Source organism: Miscanthus floridulus, chromosome 2 (genome assembly GCF_019320115.1).
Source record: "Miscanthus floridulus cultivar M001 chromosome 2, ASM1932011v1, whole genome shotgun sequence".
Taxonomy (NCBI): Eukaryota; Viridiplantae; Streptophyta; class Magnoliopsida; order Poales; family Poaceae; genus Miscanthus; species Miscanthus floridulus.
The window spans coordinates 84,596,627-84,603,147 of record NC_089581.1 but is presented as its reverse complement, the minus strand read 5'-3'; positions in this window follow the sequence as shown (position 1 = coordinate 84,603,147).

Below are 6,521 nucleotides of genomic sequence, written 5' to 3'. Positions count from 1 at the left end.
AATCTCCCCCTTTTTGGTAATTGATGACAACCCTTATACAAAGATATGAATTAAAGTTCATTTGAATCCATGTTGCTTGCCCAAGCATATTTACCATGTGTAAAGGATATGGACAAGTTTCATGAACTCCATATGATAGCAATTGCTCCCCCTACATATGTGCTAAGAGTTTGGATTGAGCTTGCACATATGATTAGATAGGAAATATAGGAGACAATTTCTACCAAATGATGCTAAGGTATAAGAGATGGACCTTTGAAGCGTGATACCAATCGGAGTGCACCAATATACCATCCTTAGCACCATTAGTAACTAGACATACACAAAAACTAGAATACCCCATGAGATCAATATTACAAGCAAGGGTCTAGTTTCCATAGAATGAACATAGTCTAGTTACTTAGCCTATGCATGCTAGTTTTTCATTTCAACATTCAAACCTACAACTAGCATACACCACACAAGCATGGATATTGAAATTAAAATTATGCCATGCAAGCAAACATATGTAATGCACATTCAAATGCACCATACAAGTTTATGAGCTTGCTCCCCCTATTTGTATGCTCAAAATTTTAATTGATCCCTTCCTTTGTCATATTTATCTCTCCCCTTTGTCTCTCTTCACTATCTTTGTACACTATTTCTCCCCCTTTGTCAAATGACCACAAAGGCTAAAGTTAATATAGGGTAGGATTATAATGTCAACATTGACAAAGGTGATCAATTTGATATGTTGGTAAATCTTGCAAAAGATATTTAACTCGGTTTGATCCAAGGACAAGCTTCTTCACACCTCCAAATAAGGGTTATCTTGTACCATGTTGAGTTAAACACTTATAGCTCATTTTCTAAATCAAACACTAGGTTTACAAGCCCACAAACATGTCATATGCTACCACTAGATCATTTCAAACATACAAGCAATAGTGGTACCATACAAGCATCAAATTCATTTGATTTTCATGAATGAGCCTAGGACATGATAGGAATGACTAGATGCACTAAACAAGTCCTTAGCAATGGATGGATGACATGTCAATCAACTTTACCTTGCTTGCTCGAAGGAGAGGCATGTCATATAATGGGGGTGCATCAACACATATTGGAGAAGTCAAGTATGTTCAATTCATTCCTTAGCTTGCAAAACCTCTTCTCATCAAGTGGCTTGGTGAATATGTCGGCAAGTTGATCTTCGGTGCCCACACTCTCTATGCAAATGTCCCCTTTTTGTTGGTGATCTCTTATGAAGTGATGACGGACATCTATATGCTTTGTTCTTGAGTGTTGAACCGGGTTGTTGGTGAGCTTTACGGCACTTTCATTGTCACATAGCAATGGCACTTGCTTGAACTTGATTCCAAAGTCACTCAAGTAGCCTTCATCCAAAGTAATTGAGCACAACAACTACCGGCCGAAATGTACTCCGCTTCGGCGGTTGAAAGTGCTACACTATTTTGCTTCTTTGATGACCAAGACAAGTGATCTTCCCAATAGTTGACATGTGCCCGATGTGCTCTTTCTCTCAACTTTGCATCCCGCATAATCGGAATCCGAATATCCAATCAACTCAAATCTTGCTCCTTTGGGATACCATAATCCAACATGTTGTGTATGCTTCAAGTACCTCAATATTCTCTTAGTTGCCTTCAAATGACTTTCTCTTGGTGAGGCTTGAAATCTAGCACACATGCATACACTAAACATCACATCCGGTCTTGATGCGGTCACATAGAGTAGCTTCCAATCATAGACCGATACATCTTTTGATCCACCATGTTGCCACTAGCATCACTATCCAAGCTTCCACTTGTCCCCATTGGTGTACTAATAGCTTTACTCTCATCCATTTCAAACTTCTTGAGCATGTCCTTGATATACTTGCCTTGACTCACAAATGTGCCATTCTTCATTTGCTTGATTTGAAGACCAAGGAAGTAACTAAGTCTCTCAATCATAGACATCTCAAACTCACTTGCCATCATCTTGCCAAACTCCTCACAAAATTCTTGATTTGTTGATCCAAAGATGATATCATCAACATAGATTTGCATTACAAAAGTCATTTCCAAGCTTCTTGGTGAAGAGAGTGGTGTCAACCTTTCCCATCTTGAATCCCTTAGAGAGTAGGGAATCCCTCAATCTCTCATACCATGCTCTAGGTGCTTGTTTCAATCCATACAAAGCCTTTCTCAACTTGTAAACATGGTTGGGTTTCTTTTCATCCTCAAAACCGGGAGGTTGCTCAACATACACAAGCTCATTGATGTACCCATTGAGAAATGCACTTTTCACATCCATTTGGTACAACTTGATGTTGTGTCACCAGCATAGGCTAACAAGATCCTAATTACTTCCAATCTTGCAACTGGGGCATATGTTTCTCCAAAGTCAAGACCTTCAACTTGAGTGTAACCTTGAGCCACTAATCTTGCTTTGTTCCTTATTACTATCCCATCTTGATCTTGCTTGTTCCGAAAGACCCACTTAGTTCCAATCACATTATGATCCTTAGGCCTCTCAACTAAATCCCATACTTAGTTTCTTGTGGAAGTTGTTTAGCTCTTCATGCATAGCATTGATCCAATCACATCCCTCAAAGTTTCATCTATCTTCTTAGGTTCTATGGATGACACAAATGAGAAATGTTCACAAAATGAAGCCAATCTTGACCTTGTTTGCACACCTCTTGAAATATCACCAATGATAGTGTCTAATGGATGATCTCTTGCAACATTGGTTGGTTGAAGCACTTGCACTTGATTGCTAGCATTGATTGATCACTTGTTTGAGATGATGAACTAGCCATTTGATGATCTTGCACATTTCCATCACTAGTGCTTACTTGGATTTGATCATGAGAACCACTAGCTTGCACATTTGAGTTAGAGAGCACTTGATTCTTGTCATCTTCAACATCAATCACTTCTCTAGGCCTTATATCACCAATGTCCATGTTCTTCATTGCATTGACCAATTGAGTGCCTCTCACATCATCTAGATTCTTATCTTCCTCTTGGGAACCATTTGTTTCATCAAATTCCACATCATGAACCTCCTCAAGAGTACCACTAGCCAAATTCCAAACTCTATAAGCCTTGCTAGTAGTGGAGTAACCAAGTAAGAAACCTTCATCACATTTGTTTTCAAACTTGCTCAATCTAGTGCCTTTCTTCAATATATAGCATTTACATCAAAAAAACCCAAAAGTATGCTATGTTGGGCTTTCTTCCATTCAATAGCTCATAAGGTGTCTTTTCCATCATGGGGTGACAATAGAGTCGGTTGCTATAGTAGCAAGCCGTGTTGATTGCTTCGGCCCAAAATGAATGACTCACATTATACTCACTCAACATTGATCTTGCCATATCAATCAAGGTTCTATTCTTTCTTTCAACTAGCCCATTTAATTGAGGAGTATACTTGGCTGAGAATTGATGTCGAATTCCAAATTTATCACATAACTCATCAATTCTAGTGTTCTTGAACTCACTTCCATTGTCACGTCTAACTTTCTTGATTATTGTTTCAAACTCATTGTGAATGCCTTTGACAAATGATTTGAATGTTGCAAACACATCATTCTTGTCAACAAGAAAAAACACCCATGTGTATCTAGTGAAATCATCCACAATCACAAATCCATATTTGTTTCCACCAATGCTAGTGTATGTGGTTGGTCCAAACAAGTCCATGTGCATCAACTCAAATGCCTTAGATGTGCTCATCATGCTCTTCTTAGGATGTGTATTACCAACTTGTTTTTCCGGCTTGACATGCACTACATAGCTTATCCTTCTCAAATGTGACATCTTTCAAGCCTCTAACTAAGTCATGCTTAATCAACTTATTCAATTGTTTCATTCCAACATGACCAAGCCTTCTATGCCATAACCAACCCATGCTAGACTTAGTAATCAACATGTTGACAATTGAGCTTCTCTAGCATTGAAATCAACTAAGTATAGATTCTCATATCTAAATCCTTTGAATATCAAGTTAGAGCCATCTACACTTATGATCTCTACATCATCCACACCAAATATGCACTTGAAACCAAGATCACACAATTGAGCTACCGACAATAGGTTGAAGTTCAATCTCTCTACTAGTAGCACATTGGAAATGCTCAAGTCATTGGATATTGCAATCTTACCAAGCCCTTTGACCTTGCCTTTGCCATTGTCACCAAATGTGATACTATCAATCCCATTGCTCTTGCTTTCATTGATTGAATTGAACATTCTTGGATCACCGGTCATGTGTTGTGTGCACCCACTATCAAGCACCCAATGCCTTCCTCCGGCTTTATAATTTACCTACAAAAGAAGGTCAGTTCTTTTTAGGTACCCAAACTTGCTTGGGTCTTTGTAGGTTAGTCACCAAGGACTTTGGTACCTAAATGGCCTTCTTCTTTGGGCCCACAATTGGTGTACCAATGAACTTAGCCTTCACACCATTGGCACCCTTATAAAGCATGTAACAAGAATCAAATTTGATTGAGGATACATTAGGTAGCTTGTTCTTGTTAGTCTTGCAATTTTGCTCTATATGCCCAACTTGCTTGCATCTATTGCAAAACCGACCATTGCCCTTCACAAAGCTAGCTTTGGGAGTGACAAAGGCCGCCTTGCCTTTCTTGGGGGTATAGCCTAATCCCTCTTTGTTGAGAGAAAATCTTTGGCTACCCAAGCACTTTAGCAAGTGGGCTTCTCCACCATAGGCATTGCCTAAGGCACGAGTGAGCTCATTTACCTCCTTCTTGAGGTTCTCATTTTCCACCATTAGTGATGTATCATTCATAGGTGGAGTAGTAATGGTTGTGCTACAAGAAGTGTTAGTAGGAGCAACAATAATGAGTTCATGAAAAGATTCATCAATAAGATCACATGTTAGTCCCACATCACATGTTACTATCACTTGCTCCTTCTTGGCTTCCTCCTTCTTGACTTGCTCAATGAGAGAGGAGTGAGCCTTTTCAAGCTTAGAGTGAGTTTTGCCAAGCTTCTCATGGGCATCCATTAGCCCCTCATGAGTGGCATTGAGCTCATCAAAGGATTGTTCAAGAAATTTGACTTTCTTGTTCAATTCTTTGCACTCTTTTCTCTTCATCTCAAAGCAAGTGTGCACTTGCTCGCACATGTCCATAAGCTCCTCCTTTGAGTACTCCTAATCATCATCATCACTCCTACAAGCATCACTTTCACATTCATCATCACTCACATCATATTTTACCTTGGTAGGCTTTGCCATGAGGCATGTTGATGGAGTGTCGTAGATGGAGAGCTTCTTGTTGATGGCGATGCTTGCTAGTGCTCTCATGATGGATTTCTTGTCATCATCACTAGAGCTATCACCATCCGAGGAACCATCACTATCCCAAGTGACTACATAGCCTCCACCCTTCTTCTTCTTTTGGAAGGTCATTCTCTTCTCCTTCTTCTCCTTCTTTTCTTTCTTATCCTCCTTGTGCTTCTTCTTCTCATCCTCATCATTGTCACTATTGTATGGACAATTTGCTACTACATGATCGGGGCTCTTGCAATTGTAGCATCTTCTCACATACTCTTTCTTCTTGATGTGACCTCTTCTCTTTCTTGCACCATAGCCCTTCTTCTTCATGAATTTTCCCATCTTGCGCACAAAGAGAGCCATAGCTTCATCATCAATATCACTAAGATCATCATCATCACTTGATTCTTTCTTGGACTTGCCCTTGTTCTTTGATGATGATGAGCTAGCCTTGAATGCTATGCTTTTCTTCTTCTTGTCTTCTTCTTCCTTCTTGTCATCCTTATCATCCCCCTCCCTTTCCACACGGTATGTCTCTTATGTCATGACATCACCTAGTACTTGGTTAGGGGTAATATCCTTCAATCCTCCTCTTATGATGAGCAATCTCAACATCTCAAATATTGGAGGTAGGCACATTAAGAACCGATGAGAGACATCATCATCCTTGATCTTTTCTCCCAAAGCCTTCAAGTCATTGACAATTACTTGTAGCCGATGGAACATCTCCGGAATGCTCTCATCATCCTTCATCTTGAAACTTGTCAACTTGTCCTTGAGGATGTACAACTTGGCACTCTTCACCGCCGGTGTGCCCTCATATGTTTCCTCCAATCTCTTCCACACCTCATTTGCTCTTTCACAATCCTTGATTTGCTCAAACACCTTGGAATCAATGGCATTGTATATGGTGTTGAGAGCCATTGTATTGCATTGCTTGTTGATATTATCTTGGTTGGTTGGATCATCGGGATCAATGATAGCTTAGTCATTCTCGGCCACTTCCCATACTTGATCATTGATTGAACCAAGATACATCCTCATCTTTCTCTTCCAATAATCATAGCATGTGCCATTAAAGAATGGTGGTTTGCCCCCCACATGGTTGAACACAACTTGAGCCATAATTTGACACCGAGTGAAGCGACCTGATTTCCACGAAGGGAAATCCACAGAGTCGAAGTGTAATAAGACCGTTGTAGATCATATTACCCAAATTTCCAGTCGAA